Genomic DNA, 19,222 nt, shown 5'->3' with positions numbered 1-19,222 from the left:
CCTCCTACCTTTCCTTCTTCTCTGAGCTCCAACTTCCGCCGCCAATCCAGCTCGAGCTCTTCCCCTTCCCCGACGCCATGGCACCGACGAAGAAGGGACGGGGGAAGAAGCCCACGCCTTCGTCTTGCGCACCTCCAACGGCGGCCCCCGCCGTCGATCGATCAATCATACTCAACCCGGAAGCCTTGGACAAGGTCCACTCCGCCCTTGCTTCCATCTTCAACGAGTGCGGCCGGACCACAGTTTGGCCCGCATCCCGCGCCTTTCTTGCTAGGACCTTCACGGAGGTCTGATTCTTCGCCGATGCCTTATGGCGGGCCTGGTTCCCCCCTTTCTGCTTTCTTTAATGCTGTGCTCTCCCATTATCAGATCCACATGATGCACCTCGGGCCGGAGTCCGTTACCCTTTTGGATGTCTTTGCTTTCGTGATATAGGTATCCCTCCTTCTGTTGCCCTACTGCGCCACTTCTTTTCTCTACGCCTGAGCGATCCCACCCAGTGCTCGGAGTGTGTAAGCTTCTTTGCCGTGCGTGAGACGGCTGCTTCAGGGATTGACTTCAGCCTTCCACCCTCTCAGGCCCGGTTCAGAGAGCGGTGGTTGTACCTGGACGTCGGGGTGCCCAACCCCTTGCTCTCGCACCCAACCTTGCCTGCTGTTCCCAACCCAGGCTGGGGTCATGAACCGCTTCCGAGCCCCCGGCTCGCTTTCGTCTGGCACCACTTCGAAAGTTTGAGGGCGCACAATGTGACAGCGCCCAAGGTGGTGAGGGAGTTCCTTCTATGTCACGTTGCTCCTCTCCAGCGCCACTCTCGCCGGATGTGGGACTTTGCGGGGCGCGGGGACCGCATGCGGCTTCAGGAGGAGGATTTGGGGCCCCAAGTGCTGCGGACGGTGCTTTCGGTCTTGACTGGTGATCCTTCCCCAGGAAGCCTACGGAGCGGTGGCGTCCTTCTGTACCTTTGTTCCGGCAGGGCTGATTTCGTGAAGTAGATACCCAACTTCGACAAGTGGGGGCTGCGCCCGGCTGGCCTCACGGGGCCGCGCTAGAACCCAGTTGTCGTGGTTGTTCCCCTGCCGCCCACATCGTTTCCTCCTCAGGCGACAGAGCGGGGAGAGAGCCGACGGGAGCTGAAGTGGCTGATGTCGAGGTGGTGGCGCCACGTGAAGCCTCGGAGGCGACGTCTCCCGAGGCCCGCCCTGGCGCGGTGGTTGATGTAGGGTTTTGGCCTTCGGCTCCTGAGGCCGGGGCTCCCGAGCCCCCAGCCGTTCTTCGCGAGGCGACGCCCGATGGTGCCCCCGGAGCTGACTCCTCCGGCACCGACAATCCTAAGGCTTCTTCTGCGCTCCAGGATGACCCCCGCCCCGGGCACTTGGGTCGGTTTTGTGTAGACTTCGAGGCCCTTCGCAAGAGGAAGGAGGCCTCAGGCGGCAGCGACCGCCCTTGCCGCTTGTTGAAGCGCAGGAAGTACTTTGCCATGGACGAGTAAGCCTTCTTCTTTCCCTGCTCATTTGCTCTATTATCCTTATGGCTGATCGTGGCCCTTTAGGTCCCGCCTTGCTGAGCCCGCCGAGTCAACCCAGGAGTCGGCCCCCGCAGCTTCGCCCCCTTTGCTGGCTCCGGGTCCGCCGAGCTTGGGTGGCGCCCTCATCGCTGGACCGGTTGGTGGGGTGATCTACTCCATAGGGCGCCTCGAGCTTGCTCGCCCGATGCCCTTTCTTCACGAGTCTTCTCAGGGCCCGTCAGGCTTGCCCCGCGCCCCTTCTGTGGTCATAGAAGGCGAATGGTTGAAGTCTGTCCATGGCTCCTCCTCCGTGGGTGGATCGACGCCGGGCCGGATCCTTAGGGCAGTCCATCGGGCGACGGCAGCCCCTTGCCCCACGCCTGGAGGGGGCTTACCGCCTCGGGGCCCTCTGCATGCTCCAGCGGAAGAGGGTGATGTGGAAGATGTGCTCAGGCGCGCTCGGGAGCATCGTGCCCTTTGTGAAGAGTTCCTCCAAGGGTCGGCGGACACAGTGAACCGGGTCGGAGCAGAGCTTGCTGCCGAGGATGCGTGCCTCGAGGCTGAAGGCCTGCGCCTTGCTGAGGAGAGGCACAAGCTGAAGGTTGCCATTGCCCTCGCGTGTGATCAACGTGACCATGACAACGCGAAGGCCGAAGCGTCGCTAGCGGATTCGCAGGAGGCCTGCTCCCGGGCCGTCGAGGAGGCTCAGGAGGCAGACCGACGATGCCAGGATGCGGAGGAGCGCGTATGGGAGCTCCAAGCCCGGAGCAATTCCCTGGAGTAGCAAATAGAGCGGCACCACATGGCCCTTGGGTCGATGCAGGAGGCCGTCATCAACCGGGCGGAGCTCTAGAGGCGCGAGGAGGTGCTGACGCTCGAGGCCGCCGAGCGTAGCCTTGAGCTGGAGAGGTTGGAGACGAGGGAGCGCCTGGCGGCCCAGCGGAGGTCGAACGTTTCGATGCGCGAAGCCCGGGTCCAGGAAGAGGCCGACCGCCGTGTGGCGGGAGCTCGCTCGGTCCTCGAGCACAAACACGAGGCGAGGTTGATGTTGATCGGGGCCGAGGCTAAGGGCAGGACAGTGGCTATCAAGGCAAAGTTGGTTGAAGAGACGCGGCGTGCGGATTCCTCCGCAGCCGCCCTTGGTGCGGTGCAGGCGGAGCTGTCGTCTTCCCAGGCGGAGCTGCCCTCTTCCCAGGCGGAGCTGCTTCTTCTTCAACGGAGGGTCGATGACGCCGAGGCCGTCGCGCAGCGGAGTGAGGACGAGCTCCGTCGGTGGCGGGTTCTGGAGCACGTGCACGCCCCCATGCTTCAAAAGCTCCAAGAGAGGGCCAACACAGCTTTGGGCTACATCTGCGAGGCTGCCGCTAGGGAGCCGCACGAGGTCAACTACGCCGGCAACCTCCAATTTTTCACCGATGTGGTGACGCTTCTGGAGAACCAGTCTGAGAGGTCCCGCTGGCTTGTCGAAGAGAGGAGCCGGGCCTTGCTTGGGCGTGCCTTCTCCCGCGTCTTCAGCCATCTGCAGGACAGGGACCCCCACTTCGACTTCGACGCTGCCATCGCACCCGTGCCCATTGCCGTTCGGGGCGACCTGGCGCAGTGGGTGGAGGACAAGGTGGACGCCCTCGTCAGGGCCTTTGCGTCCGATGACGACGGCGTGGTTGTGGGCGCCAATGAAGGCGATGTTGTGGACGAGCCTGGCGCTAATGGAGATGCAGCCGGCGGCGGCTGGAATACCGACAGCGCTAGTGATGCCTCCGAGGACGCCCAAGACGCGGTGAGTGATATGTCCGACTGACCGCATGTCTCCGCAGTTTATCCTGCATGAAGAAGACTCGGTCTTGGCCCTGAAGAATGTAAGAGCATTTCGGGAGGGGAGGCCCCTCATGTAAAGATTTGTAATCCGCACTCTGGTGAGCACAACATTATGCGTGAGTTTAGTCGCTAGCCCGATGAAGGTTCGGTTGATTCGTTTACCTTCCGGCCCTGGCGTGCCCTGAGCGGGCCTGCGGGGGGATGCTATGCCTCCGGCGTCTTTCGATTAACTTGTGGATCCTGTGATGAGGACCTCTGCAGAGGGTGCGGAGACAGCGGTCCTGGTTGTGAATGTGCCTGGCCCGGCCCGGCTCGCGAGGGGCTCGCGAGGGGGGGGGGCAGCCGATGTTAACCTTGGACGCAAAGCCAAAACCAGAACAAGAGATACTGCTCGAACGAGACTAAACACCCCCTCCCCGAATGCACGCAAGCTTCGAACTCAAATCCAACTTAAATCCAACCGAAAAAACTTGCCGACAAGGAAGAAGCAAAAAGGCAAGAAGGCAGAAGAAAAGCAAAAAAGCCGCGTCCGGTACCTAGTCTAGTCTTCGATGTCTTCTCACTAGCGCGGAGCTAAGTGCTGCCACTGGGCATGGGTGGGAGCCCCAGGGCCTGAGGCCGGTGCTCCTGAGACTCCGGGGCGTGTACGTCCCCACTCATTATTACGTGAGAGTGTCACGGGCCGGCGAGCTTCACAGGCACTGGGCCTTCTTCACAGGTACCGGCCTTGCTTCATATCGCCAGACGAAGGCCCCGCCTTGCGCCTTACTCTGGCCGCCATTAACGGCAACCGGAAACCAAGGACGATGCCAATGGGGTAGAGCGGTCGCCAGCGGTTCCCCCGACGACCACGGGTCCTCCGCCGGGGGTAGGCCATGGGGCACCTCCCCGGCGGAGGGCCTACCTCCTGAGAACACCTTGGCTCGACCGCCGCGAGGGTGAGTCTGGATCTCGGCCCATTTCCTGCAGCCCCCTGCACCCTCCTCCTGAGGGATAAGAGGTTGCAGCATTGGGGCAGCCATCCGCTGCAGTGACCTGTACATCCTATGACCCATGGTTAGCGTAAGCTCTATCCCGAGGGATAAGTGGTACCCGATAGTTGCTGCTGTCGGCGTGATTGTCGATGCTGTCTTGGGGTTCCTGAAAGAGCTCGGCTTCCGGCGCCTCCTCGTCCGAGCCAGGCCCGAGGAACGAGCCGTGACCTCCTTCCAGCTCGCGCCCTTGATCCACCATGCGGGGTACATAGGCCTCCGGGGCGACCACCTCGTGGACCTCGTTGTAGCGCCCGAAGTCTGGCTTGGGGCGTCGCCTTGTATGTGATGACGCGGTGGTCCGCCGAGGCCAAAGGCCGCGGCGCGCATCCCTTCGCCGGCCTGGGGAGGGGCCGGCGCGATCAGCCGCCCGGTGCTGGCGGAGGTGTTGGCACTGGACCGGCCCTGGGGCCCGCCTGAAATCGCGTGGCGCCCAGAATGCCGTCGTGCGACCTGTCCTGGATCTGGGGCGGCAGCTGGATGCAGAAAGGGGGCGCTCCTGAGGCGGCGGCGTCCAGGAGCTCGGCCACTCGCTCCAACAACACGTCGTGGCCGCCTTCCAGCAAGCGACACCGTAGTATCTCTCGTGCCACCGTGAGCACGGCCCTGGAGTTCGCCTGCTCCCGTCGGGTGTATGGCGCCATGGCAGCGGCGTGGTTCGAGGCCCTTGCTGCAGCCCGCACCAGTCGTGGCATGAGGGCAGGCGACGTCTGGCCGCATCGCCCGCGTCCCGCAGCACCCTATGGAGCGCGAGCTGCCTGAGGCGCACGGTTGAGGTCGCCCTGAGACGGTGGCACGGCGTGGGCGGGCCACGCCGCCCAGCGGTCGGCGTTGGCAGCCGGGTTTATTGACATCTGGGTGGCGAAGCGGCGGAACGCGACACGGAGGAAGAAGGACTCCGGCGCACCCCTACCTGGCGCGCCAAATGTCGGATTTCGGGTTCCGGCAGACCCTTGAGGTTCGAACACTGGGGTGCGCGCGGAGATCTATCCCCTACCGATCTACGTCCGATCCTCTCGTGCGAACTAAGATGAAAATGATGAAGAACACAAGAGACACGAGGTTTATACTGGTTCGGGACACTGTTGTGGTGTAATACCCTACTCCAGTGTGTGGTGTGGTGGATTGCCTCTGGGGCTGATGATGAATAGTACAGGGGAAGAACAGCCTCGCGAGAGGTGTTCTTGAGCTGGTGCGATGAACTGTTAGGGTGAGTTTCGTCGCCTCTCTTTCTCTCTACTAGGGTTCTACCAGATCTCTCTCTCCTCTTTCTTCCCGGGTGTCCCCCCTTCCTTGGTGGAGGCTAGCTCTATTTATAGTGGCCCTGGGCCTCTCCCCGAGTAATTGAGCGGGAAGGACGCCAACAATTGGCCATTTTGAAGGGGAACATCTAGTACAAGTTATCCTGACCAAAGGTGGTCTTCGGCTGCCGAAAGCACTGGTGATGACGCCGTCTTGGGCTCCACGTGACCTCCGTCCTGCCGCTCTGCTGGTCTTGGTCTTGTTGCACCGGAATGACAACCTTTGCCCGATGCCTTGGCCTGTGCTTGCCCCCTTTGCAGCAAAGGGGAAACAAGGACCCTGCGCAGGCCGGCGCCCGCCTGGCGCCCGCTTGGCCTTGATCGTCATGGCTTGCGTCACGAGATCCTCGCGAGGCACTACACCACGGTAGAGCTTAAGTGACACACTTGTGTGGGTAAAGGTCCACCAATCTCTACAGGATATCTGTCGGCGTAGCTCTTAAGCTTTGTCCTCAGATCATGTGTCGGGAGAGGTATGACAATGTGGACAAACTATGTGTCGGCAGCCACGTAGGGATGACGTATCAGTCGGCAAGTACTTAGCAACATCTTATCTGTCGGCCTATCTGTGGGCCCTGACATATTTTCTGTCGGCGTAGGTATGTGCTTAGGGACATTAAATATGTCGGCATAGGTAGGGTGTACGGAAGCAGATTAAGTGTTGGCATAGGTGTACACGTGTCAATCAACGAGACCTTGAAAATTTTGGCGGCTGATTTAGGCGCGCGACCGGGGAAATATCGGCTACGCGCGGCCCGAATTTGACCCAGGCTGGCCTGTTATCCCTGAATCTGAGACCCAACCCAAATAACACCAGCTTCATCCCCGCATCTCCTCCGCCGCCACCCTCTCGCGCCACCCCCCGTCCCTGCCGCCGGCGGTGATAGCTCCGACGCCGACCTCCGTCCGCCCGCCGCCCTAACCCCCGCCCTCGACCACATCCCCCGACCTCGAGCTCCACATCCCCGGCCCCTGCTTCTGCCGCCGCCGCCCCTTTTCTCTCCCGCAAAGACCCTTGTCCAGATTTATCAGCCGCAGGCCCGTTTCATTGGTGGGCAGCCGGTGGCCTTCGAGGTGCGTTCCCCGTCATGTGCTAGGTGCCACACACCTGGTCGCAGGTCGTCCTCAGAATAGCTGTCGGCTCTCTCCCTCCTTCATGTACGCAGGCCAGATGAACTGTTCTTTGCTAGGTAAAGGGTCGATGATGGCATCCGCGGTTGTTCTTCCAAACACGAGCAACATCCTGTGTCTCTCATAGATCGACCTGCTAGTTTGCTTCAACCTGTGAGCTGTATTGTTGGTAGCTACGTTGGAGTGATTGAACATGTTGTTAGTCTGAACCTAAACTGATCCCTGCTTAGTTAGTCAGTCCCTTTGTTTAAGATTAGGCTGTGGCATTACGAAGGTTACTTGTTGGATCTGTGGTGCTACTGAGAAGTGCACAATCCAACCTTATTTTATTTCAGTTTCTAATTTGTTGGTCAGATCGATGACTACAGGGATGGGTTACTTCAAATGTCTGAATTATAAGATTGCAAGTTTCTGAAATGTCGGTCTAGATTGCATGTGTAACCAGCTATACAGATGATATTGCTAGAATTAGTAAAAAATCTAGAGTACCACTTTTCTCATAGACCTTGGATAAAATTCATAGATTATGGTGGACAGATTAGTAGCCCTTGGATAAAGTGGTCTGATTGGAAATAACCTGAACCCGCCTTCTTCATGGCGCTACCAGTACGTACGTAGCGGTAAAAATCTCCCCCGGCCATGTGCTATGTCGCTTGAGGCTCGACCAGTTTCTCTGCTTAAGCGACACCACCCAAGATCCTACTAAATTGATCTTGCTCAACTAATCTGTCTACCATAATCTATGAACTTTTCATCAGCGTCCGTCATGCGTCTCTTGCAAGGGAAAAAGAACAGATCGATGGTGTTTGGGAAAGGATGACATGCAAGCGCTTTGCGCATAGTGAGATAACAGATCCAGACCCATTTACTTTGTTCTTCCCATAATAGTTCTCCATAGTCTCCGGTGCTTATCATTGAATCTTCACTTTTTTCTTTGTTCCCATATGGTTGCAGACAGGCCTGACGGCTGAAGCTAGTTTGATTGGTGCGTTCCTAGCAAGATTGATGTGTTGCGCTTCACATCTGGGCATGAATGTGTGTATCTCTATCTTCTTTTATTAACCGGTGAGTCTGTATAGTGGGGTTTGCATCGTCCTACAACTTTTGATAAACAACTTTCAATAATCCTTACTTTTTAGTAGCTGTCTAAATAAAATGTTTGTACTCCATCCGTCCCGAATTACTCTTCTTCAATTTTTCTAGATACCAATGAATCTAACACTATCTAAAACAAGTAAATTGGGAAGGAGTTAATATTATTTTTGACATTTTGGTTTTGCAGCTACAACTTTAATGAGTAATGTGTTTAAGTTTTTCAGTTAGCGGCAGATGTGATAAATATTTCCAATTATTATGATGCATCTAATTCAGATTTGTAAGTTTGATCTCAAGGGTGATAAATTGTAAACCATGTTGTTTAATTTTCTTTACTTGTATGAAAATTTCCTCTTTCTAGTTTACTCTATGTATATGTGGTCTTCTAAATAATACTTCAATTCAGTCACATATTTTCAATGCCAATGGCAATAGGTAACAAAGGTATGTGTGACATGTAGTTGTAGCATTACTATGGCAATGTGCGTGAAAGCAAGATACTATTTTTATAACAACATTTACTTTACCGTTGTGATGTACTCCCTCCGTCCCAAAATAAGTGACTCAACTTTGTACTAGCTCTAGTACAAAGTTAGTACTAAGTTGAGTCACTTATTTTGTACAAAGTTGAGTCACTTATTTTGGGACGGAGGGAGTACTAATTTAGGAACTTTAGTATCCTCTATTTTTTATTGGTGTTCAATTTATAATACCCTATTTGTTTGGGTTTACAAGTTTCATTAGTTTCTATTGACTTGCTTAGTTATATTGATATAACCAAACTGAAAAAAAATTGAAAGTGTCTTGGAATAAATCTATATAATTGTTTATTGTTTATATTTTGAAAAAAGGTTATTGTTTCATAAAAATGAGTTTATGCTGGAGTCTTTTCATCAGTTTTCACATATTAACATAGTAGGACTAACTATATTAAAGAATCAACTTGATCATAATTTATTTTCTGAGGTCCTTTTGAGCCATGAGATATTGAGAATAGTTAATTAAATCATTGCACTGGATATAGAAGTTATGATTTATGCCATCAAACGAAGGTATACTTAGAGACATGCCAACTATTTCTTTTTTGCACGGGAGAAATAAACCTTGATCGCATGGTGCACGCAACCTAAGTGGATGCACCACATTAGCCGGTGCGTACAAATAATGTTCGTTCAGTTTTCATCATTAAACAACAATGCCATGAGTATCATCTCAGTTGTATGCTACTAAAATATTTCTAAATTCTGTAATTTCTAAGTATATACTAACACATTCATGAAAACGATGGTAGCTAGCCTGTGTAGGGTTGATGACTAGTGGCATAAACTAAACTGCACATCCTACAGTTTTTTGGTCTGAAGTTGTACATATTAGTTCTACTTCATGAGATAACGTGCGAACACAATTATTTTCGAACTTTGAAGTAGGTAAAATGGTTATGGGGCACCCACACATATTCCTCATATGTACACGCGAGTAACAATCACATGTTTGTAGTCCCATTCAGTTGGGACATATGAGAATTTGACCCATAGCCTCCATATTTGAGCTAACTTCGTATTAGAACAAATACAACTTTACACTGGCTGATCCTACTACAGTTTCTTCCATGTAAGAGGTTGAATAGAATCTATAGATATGCCTGCCATGGAGAAATGCTTACTCTATGTATATGTAGATATGTTTGTATGATGATTCCTTTCAGCATTTTAAAAATATTTTACATCACATATGGCAGAACTATGTTATATGTGTTCTGGGCATATGTCATGAATACTCTTGTGCTTCTCTTGGCTGCCAATCTCCCTATGAGCTTCGAATAACTTGAGCTGACTGCACTTTCTACCAAATTCTTGTGTAATATTTTCAGGTAATCAGCCACCTAGTATTCATGGATGTGATGACTTTGGAGTGTTATGGAGCATTTGGTTGACCGCAGTATTTTGGATCATCCAACTTAATTGTAATCATGAATCTTATTTGTGTTCTGGACCATTTGGTGTTCAAGTGATATGGAGTAGAAATCCTATGGATGTGACTTAAGTGTTTGGACCATTTAGTGTTTGAACTCTTTTAGACCATCAAACAAGGGTCCTTTTATGTGACTTGTGTTTTCTAGATGTTTGCCAAGATGGCCAAACTTTGCTTTGTCAAGATTGACTTGAGTTTGAATCTGTGATCAATGATTGTGCAATATGTGTTCTTGATCTTGTGTGTGGATAAGAGGTGAACATTGTATAACATTTGAATCGGAGCAATAGCCAATTGTAGTTCTGGTAGTATACCATCTCACCAACAATTTATATGTCGGCAAAAACATTCCATTGGAGAAAGTGTCGGCATAACTACATTGTAGCCAGACAAACTATGTTTTGGCAATGCCAAAGACCTTTTTAGACACACTAAGTGTCGGCAATGCTAAAGACCTATTTGGACAGACCAAGTGTCAGCATAGGTAGGGTGTATGTTGTCTTACCATTTGTCGGCATAGGTAGGTGTAAACAAACAGACCATGTGTTGGCGTATGTAGGGTGTACATTGACATATCATCTGTCGGCGTAGGTAGGGTGTATGCCGACCAAAAAAGTGTCGGCAAGTAAACTTCTGTCGGCAATACCTTTGCCCACAACAAGTCCTCCGACTGTTTTGTCTTCTGTCAGCATATGTGTTAGCGGCAAATTATCTGTCGGCAAAGGTACCATATGCCCACAGATTGATGTGTCACCAAAACTTAACTGTGGTGTAGTGAGGTACCCTTGCCTTGATCAATCCGCCTCCTCGCGAGCCTGCCTGATGAGGCCTCTCTAGAGGAAGCTTCCCGTCGTCCGCCCCGCAAGGCTTGGCCCCTCGCGAGGGTCTTAAGCATGAGCTGATGAAGATGGGCCACGCTGGGCCCCCACTTCAGCCACGCCGCAGGCCGCAGGCAGGCAAGTCTGGGGACCCCCGTTCCCAAAACGCCGACAACACGAGCATTACATGGAACATCAAGATGCATTTTTTACAAAACACCTATTGTGATTGACCCATGCAGGAGTTATCCCATGTATAAAAACTAATGATATCTTGAGAATTTTATCTGAAACATGGTATCTCGAGCATTTCATTGAAAAAATGATATCTCGAGAAAGATGATAGATAAGGTGAGGAGGAGTGGGGCGTGGTGGTGACTCGTGGTCGGACTGGGCAGAGGCATGGGGATGGACGGCGCCAGCAGCGGCCACCATGCCAGATTGTTCCAGAGACTGCCTTTTTTAATTGCTCGGCAATGAGGTTGTGGGAGATAAGGATGAACGAGGCAATGACTTATTTGAAAATGTGGAGAGAGGTGCGGGTATCTTTTGTAAAATTGTAATAGTTTGCTTTCTATCTGTCAGATGTAGATCAGACGGTCTATACTATAAGATGGCAGGCACACCTTCATCACCAACTTTTTCTCTACTCCTACTCCTATATTACTTACTCCTATTAAAGACTCAGTTGGTGGTGATGGTGTGTCTGCCATCCGCCATTTCTGACCATTTGATCTACATCTAACGGTTGTGATGTAATTTGTGGCCTTTTGCAACAATTCCGACTTCTCTCCTCTAGTTTACACAAAACCCCTTTCCTCCCTTACCTCATCAAAACAACCCAAAGAATATATTTGGAGTGAAACATAAGATATTTTTAGTGATATGTTTATCAAAACTAAACTATTTTCTTTCAAATATGTGAATATGTATTATTCTACATTGGATCCATTGCAACGGACAGGCTCATTGCTATAAAGGTTTATCTCTTGCATCGTTCGCAACAAACACCTGGTGTACTGGTCCGGGCCAGATGCTTGCAGCGCGATGGCCTGAGTTCGAATTCTGTCATAAACTGTAGACTTTTATATATTTTAATATATACTTCTTTCGCTACTGTACCGGGAATGGAACCCACGGAGTACTTAGAATACAAGATTAAGGATGGATTTGTTTCTTTCTAACTTTCTGTATGAATGTATAGCCAGCCTACAAGTTATGTACACTATACTGACAGTGGAACACACAGAGTACTTGGAGTACAAGATTAAGGATGCAATTAACTTTTTATAGAGGGAGAATCATACACGCAATTAACTCAAATGGATTGGACGTGACTCTATTATTCTCCAACGGCACCCAGCAAATTTCCTCCCGTGGGCCAGAGTAGGTTTCTCGGTTTGCATGCGGGTTTAACGGAGGGGTTTGATGGAGGCGAGGAGGCATGTTCAGCCGGGCATGAAGTGGGCGGTGCAGTACTACTCGATTTGATAGCTACTAGCATATTATAAAAAATAAAGAAGAGTAGTAGAGATAGAGATAAGAGTTGAGATAGAGACTAGGGAGGAGCACCATCTACTGCTTCGTGTGCTACTCCTATGGTCCATCCGGCGGCCGCAACGTCCCCTACAGCCACTCCCTCCTGCACTCCATTCGGTGGGCGCTGTTGAAATTTGGGGAGCGCACTCTCGCGACTGCTGGCAACAATGACTTCATAGACGATGACTTCTTCCCTTACCTCGACAACCTCTTCCTCAACGACATGGGAGACAACCACAACGCCAACGGTGCTGCTCCCATTGCACCGTATGTGTTTTTGTCCTTCCTGTTTGAAATCGTGGTAGAATTCATGTTTCTAGTCTATGTCCTAGATTCGATCTATTCATCTACTATGCTAGTCCACATGATTAGTTTAATCCCTGTTTATAGCCGTTATGATTTATTTTGTGCTTATCCAGACTAAATCTCGTAGTAACTTGCTCATATATTCAATTGGCGCAACGTCCCTACAGCCACTCCCGTTTCATGGAAGGCCTGGCCGATGCCTCCAAGGAGCACTTCGTCTACTACTATGAGTGCCCGATACCATTTTGGGGCTCGCCGCTGGGCATCGTGCATCACCTCACGCAGGCGTGCGACGATCACTACTAGCCCTTGGCAGAGAACATCAAGTACGAGACGAGCTACCCGTTCACCGTGCCGGAGTCACTGGAGGATTACCACCGCCTGCTAGTCTCGGAGGAGGACGACAGCGTCTTCCTCTTGATCGTGGGCACCGACGAGGCCCGCGCAGGCCGCCGCCCTGTCTCTGTAGTGTGCGTCAGGGGCGACGCCGCTGACGCTGACAATGACACGAGGCCGATGTATGGGTGCGTGCTCACTATTCGTACCCCTCAGAGGTACGTGAGTCGTGACACTGGCTACATCAAGCTGACTAGGACTGTGCCGAGCTGGGACCTTCCCGCCGATGTGGACATGGAAGACACATGGTATGATTTCGCCCCCAACATGGTGCATGGGGACTCCAAGGAGGCTCACTTGGACATATGCACTACCAAGTTAAATGTTTATCATTAGTCTTTGCTAAATGTAATCCGATGTCTAAGCATGTGGAGACTTCCATGCATGATCTTTGTCTATTGGAGTATCGCACATGAATAAAAGTGTATCCATTTATGGTTTACTCTGGAATCTTCCATGTATGATTTTTTTACTACAGTACTGGTGAAAGACTTATGATGAACCATTTCTTACATCTCCTCTCCCCCCTTCCAAGTCATGCTGATTTAGTCCCTCCATCTAGGTGTATAAGGGCATGGTTAATACTTAATAGTATAGCCAAATGTTGACTATAAGAAAGTGCCGTGTCATTTGTAGCCAACATGTATAACAATCAATACTCAAAAACTAATTCTTAAAGATCATTTCTTGCAAAGCACAATAAGTGTTATTTCTTCATTAGTTTTGGATGCAGGTTGAACAGTTGAACGGTTTTGTTTGCAAAATATACCTTTTTATCTATTTCACCCGAATGTTTGTGAGCTCTAGAGATGAAATAATATATGAATAAACCTATCGATACCTGTTACACATGAGATGACCCCCACATCCTTTGTGAAAATAAACAATTCCCCGATCAATGCATTTCACTATTCCGTGCAACGCACGGGCACCTTACTATAGATTAGTACGACCAAAAATTGAATCAGCATTATATATAGTACGATAAATGCTGATGCATGTCACCTAAAATTAAATCATTGAAAACTATGTTCAAATATGAATCCAACGATATAGTTTTTGTTGACATGCACTAACATTTTTCAGTTAAATCTTCAGTCAATTTCAATGGGGGACTAATAAACCACGACCGATGTAGTACTAGTGTAGAGGGCGGCGCTGCACACGAGTCTCACCCTGCTCGTGGCGCGGCAGTAAAGCTGTCATATCACAAAACCCAACCACTCCCAGTAATAAGTGGCCTGGTAAAATAAACAGACAAGCAACCATCACATCCCTCCGTCTTTTTTTGCATTTCATCTCTCTGCATTTACTTTCTCCGGTTCATCTCACACACTCGATCCCTAGCTACTACTCCCAGTATCCCTAGCTACTACTCCTAGGGCCAGTTCTTTTGGTGGCTTAAAAAATAAGATGTCACTTCCCCAGCTTTTCCCATAAGAATAGTCACAGTGGAGATTAACATTAAGGTGTCTCACTCATTTATTTGTGCTTCTAAACTACTACTAGTTGCTCCATACTGGTTTATTCGTCACCATTGTAATTTGTGCTAAATTTTGACCAATGATTTAAATGATGAAATGTTGGTGCATGTGACATATGCACATACTTACAAAATGCGTACGGATAGACAAGGTTTCCAAACTTTTCCTTTTACATACTTAATTAAGGACACTAATAATTCCCAAACATTCGAGATTTATCATTTGCGTTCCAAAACTAATGAGATCGCCTTACGAAACTAAATTATATTCCTAATAAAAGCCACGACGCTCGCAGGAGCGCTTGTGGCGCGCCACGAGTGCCCTAGTGCGCTGTCGTTTCCTAGCGCGCCGACACAACGCCTCTTCCTCAGCCTCGCAACTTGCGACGTGCTGATTGGCGGCTTGCCGGCGGGCGAGCGCGATCTCACCGATGTGGTCATCCGGCGCCAACAGGTACTCCTCCTCGTTGGAAGCGTGCACCCGGTCCATGTACCGCCAAGCGTAGATGAGGCGCTTGGGCCCGACTGCACTCAATGCTTAGGCACGGGCGTCCTCCGCGACCCTCATGGCCCTCGCACGAACCTTCTGCCAAAGAGACAATTGCCTGTCTCTCGCGGACGCGACATAGGCCTGCCAGGCAGCTTGCCCCGCGGCGCACTTATCTTCCTCAGCCTTCTTCTCCGCCTCTATTTTGGCGCGCTCTGCCAGAGGCAAAGCCTCCCACAAGGCGACATCCATTTCTTTCCAAAGCTCCTCAAGGCTGGGGTGCTCGGCGGGCGGCACGGCGTTCTCCTCATAGCGGGGAGCCGACGCGTCGTCCGACGTGCGTGCTGGCGAGATTGGGAACACCGACGCGTCCACCTCGACGCGTCGCGGCTAGGAGCGGAACACCGATGCGTCCTCCTCGACTAGTGTTGGCGAGGAATGGAATGGCGACGCGTCCTCCTTGACTAGTGGCGGCGAGAAACGGAACGGCGATGCGTGACCATCCGCGCGGTGCAGCGAGGGGTGCCTAGGGCTTGGGAGGGGGATTTCATGGTGGTCGACGTGAGAGGGAGGCGGAGGAGATAGCAATGAACATGAGCGTTCTTCCAAATGCCGTGCGAGGCGTGGTATTTATCGTGAGCAATGGCACACCTACGTAATATATGGACTGAGCTTCACTGACTAAACTGCAGGTCCAATTGTGTCACTGACATCTGGGCCAGATGCCTGTTGGGCCCACATGTCAGTGACCCAATGCACGTACAGTTAAGTAACTGAAGCAGCTATGTAGGCATATTTTTTGGAGTAAATTACAGGTAAGGGAAGGGGTGGAAGTATTGCTAGTCACAACGGATTGGATGAGCGCGATGGAGGAGTCATGCATGAAGATTTTTTCCACACGGGGTGGAGTAGTGGGACTGCTGGAGGGAGAAGGAGAGTCAAGCAAGCATTCAGATGTAAAGGTGCACTAAATTATTGCATGTGATGATTAAGGCTGGCCATAGTGGTGGTAATGTGGTACTCCCTCCTTTCCGGTTTATAGGGCCTAATTTGAAAATCTCTTCAACCAAGGCAGATGATGAATGGTGGAATTAATTCTATAGTTTGCATAAGTACTTAATTAGTACTCTTGTTTTTCTCAAAAAATTGTGTAAACCGATGCATTAATTACACCACATGCATGCATGACCACTCCTATAAAAATCTCAGTTGGTGGTGATGGTATGTCCGCCTCTGGACAACATGAGCCGTTCGATCTACTTGGAACCAACGGCTGAGATGTGTGTGCATAGAGACATGGGCGCAATCGTGCGGGGGAGGCAAAGGTCATGGGAGGCATGGCGGTTGAGGGAATTAAGTGAAGTAACATCCACACGCCTGCATGGCGTGCGAACAGGCGGAAGCTATACTGCCAGGCCAGCGATATGGGTCTAGTAGACATGACATCCATTGGGTGCCGCATAGTACTCGAGAACTCTTTTGGGGCTTGCAGCCGTGTATCCACTGGGCAATCCAACAACCCCACGCCGTTCGCACGCCCTACTCGTCCCCGTCTTCTACCTTACACTAGCAAGATGCCTGTGCGTTGCACAGAACAACAAGATCTTGTGGGAGAAAAGGATGAACGAGGGAAAGCCTTATCTGCAGGTAAATTGTAATAGTTTCCTTCCAATCCATTAGATATAGATCGGACGACCTATATTGCAGGATGGCAGGCACACCATCATCACAAACTCTTCTTTTTATAAGAGTAGAGAATAGTTCGCTCCCAGTTGTCCCGTCCTTTCACATTACACCAGTTCAACTTCTCCAAAATCCATGGCCTCCCAAATCTCCATGGTCGCCGCTGAGTACCAGGTTAGATCCATCACCGGTGATGAGTTCATCGTCAGCTACACCCGTGGATCCACGACGGTGAAAGCATGCCTTGCTCACTTCCTACGCATGTTCAACAGGTCAAAGGATGAGTGGGTCGCTGGGCAAGATGTTGAGTACACCACAGTCCTGGAAAGCGAGAATATTCTAAAAGAGGCTGAGAAGGAGAATCCCGCCGTGATCCAGGTTTGCATACATAACGTGTGCTTGGTCTACAACATATTCCATGCTGACATTGAGTGCCGGGATTTTAAGAACTTCCCCAAGGAAGAAAGAGTGAAATTCGCTACTGTAGACTTTAGGAATGACAAGGATGTCCTGGGTCGGATAGGCCTCGTTGTAGGCCAGCCCTTCGATCTCCAGAAGGCAAGCTTGGTGTCCACCTCTCAGCATTCAATGCTGACCCGGGCAGCAGCCATGATTGATCCCTCGTACACTAAAATGAAGAAACCTCACCATGAGTTTCATCATGCATGGGAGTCGAAAATAATAGATGAAGATCACATCATGTACACAGCAATGGATGCCTACCTTTTTTAAATATCTACAAGGTTTGATTGAAGAAGCAGAACCCAGTGTCCAGTTCAAGCAAAGAAGCGGCGGCGAGGGGGAAGATGGACGAGGACGTGGACTCAGACTCCGAGTAAGGTGGTAGTGTCGTCGCTCATGCTGGTTATACTACAATGTCAAGCAGACTAGTTCCTTAGTTTTATTTCAGGGGTGAGTTGTGTTGAGCCCCCAGCAGAACTATGTCATGTTCTTTCTCGTTATTTGAACTTTATGTTCTTTCTTGTTATTTGAACACTTTAGTATGTACAGTAGTACTAGTACTATGTCTTACTATTGTTCTTCTTGCAGTTGGTATTACTGCTCGTATCTTCGTGTTCCTACTGTACTTATGTAACCCCCACGATGCGGCTATATCTCCCACGTGTAGAGGCACGACTTAGAGGCATAACCGCATTGTGGTTTTATCGCAAGAAGGTCATCTTCACACAATCCCATGTAATGAACAAGAATGGGATAAAGAGAGTTGGCTTACAATCGCTACATCACACAAATACTTAAATAATTCATACATCATCCAAAATACACACATAGACCGACTACGGTCAAATCCAAATAAAAAGGAAGATAAACACCAAATGCTAGATCCCAGATCGTTCCAACTGGGCTCCACTACTGATCATCAGGAAACGAAACATAGTAACGACCAAGGTCCTCGTCGAACTCCCACTTGAATTCGGTAGCATCACCTGCACTGGTATCATCGGCACCTGTAACTGTTTTTGGAAGTATTCGTGAGTCATGAGGACTCAGCAATCTCACACCCTCGAGATCAAGACTATTTAAGCTTATGGGTAGGATAAGGTAATGAGGTGGAGCTGCAGCAAGCGCTAAGCAAAGATGGTGGCTAACTTACGGAAATAAGAGTAAGATGAGAAGCTACGCAACGGTCGTGAAGCTACAAGTGATCAAGAAGTGATCCTGAAACTACTTACGTTCAAACATAACCCAAACCGTGTTCACTTCCCATCTAAAACCAGATATTAACAAATTCCCTACACACGCGGTTGATTCATTTTAATTAAGTAAAGTGTCAAGTTCTCTACAACCAGATATTAACAAATTCCCATCTACCACATAACCGCGGGCATGGCTCTCGAAAGTTTATACCCTGCAGGGGTGTCCCAACTTAGCCCATCACAAGCTCTCATGATCAATGAAGGATATTCCTTCTCCCGAAAAGACCCGATCAGTCTCGGAATCCCGGTTACAAGACATTTCAACAATGGTAAAACAAGACCAGGAAGACCGCCCGATGTGCCGACAAATCCCGACAGGAGCTACACATATCTCATTCTCAGGGCACACCTGATGGTCAATACATCGGGTTGGCATAGACCCTGGTTGCCCAGGGGGCACCGGACATCGCCCAGTTCGGACAAACACTCAGAGGAGTACTGGCCCGGGGGGGTTTGAATAAATATGACACTCGGTTCTGCAGAACCCAAGGGAAAAAAGCTTAGGTTGTTAGGTAAGTAAAACCAATGTTGGGCCTTGCTGGAGGAGTTTTATTCAAGGCGAACTATCAAGGGGGTCCCATAACCCCAACCGCGTAAGGAATGCAAAATCAAGTAACATAACACCGGTATGACGGAAACTAAGGTGGCAAGAGTGGAACAAAACACTAGGCATAAGGCTGAGCCTTCCACCCTTTACCAACTATATAGATGCATTAATTAAATAAGAGATAATGTGATATCCCAACATATCCATGTTCCAACATGGAACAACCTGCAACTAGCAACGCTATAAGAGGGGTTGAGCAAAAGCGGTAACTTAGCCAAGCCATAGTTTGCTAGGAAGGTGGGTTAGAGGCTTGACATGGCAATATGGGAGGCATGATATAACAAGTGGTAGGTAGTGTGTCATAGCGACAGAATGAACAGCTAGCAAGCAAATATAG

At 50.2% G+C, this 19,222-nt stretch overlaps 1 long non-coding RNA gene across 2 annotated transcripts; it reads left to right on the top strand.

The window, feature by feature from the left end:
• Positions 1–6,441: 6,441 nt before the first annotated feature.
• On the top strand, positions 6,442–10,071 carry LOC119316871. 2 transcript variants are annotated; one of them, XR_005153386.1, is made up of 4 exons: positions 6,442–6,725; positions 7,541–7,623; positions 7,737–7,847; positions 9,748–10,071. It is a non-coding gene; the product is annotated as an uncharacterized LOC119316871 (long non-coding RNA). The 2 variants fall into 2 exon arrangements; XR_005153385.1 differs by lacking the exon at positions 7,541–7,623 and having other exon boundaries at positions 6,455–6,725.
• Positions 10,072–19,222: the final 9,151 nt, after the last annotated feature.

Source organism: Triticum dicoccoides, chromosome 6A (genome assembly GCF_002162155.2).
Source record: "Triticum dicoccoides isolate Atlit2015 ecotype Zavitan chromosome 6A, WEW_v2.0, whole genome shotgun sequence".
Classification (NCBI taxonomy): domain Eukaryota; kingdom Viridiplantae; phylum Streptophyta; class Magnoliopsida; order Poales; family Poaceae; genus Triticum; species Triticum dicoccoides.
Note: the sequence above shows the minus strand (reverse complement) of the source record. Positions and strands in the feature narration are given on the sequence as shown.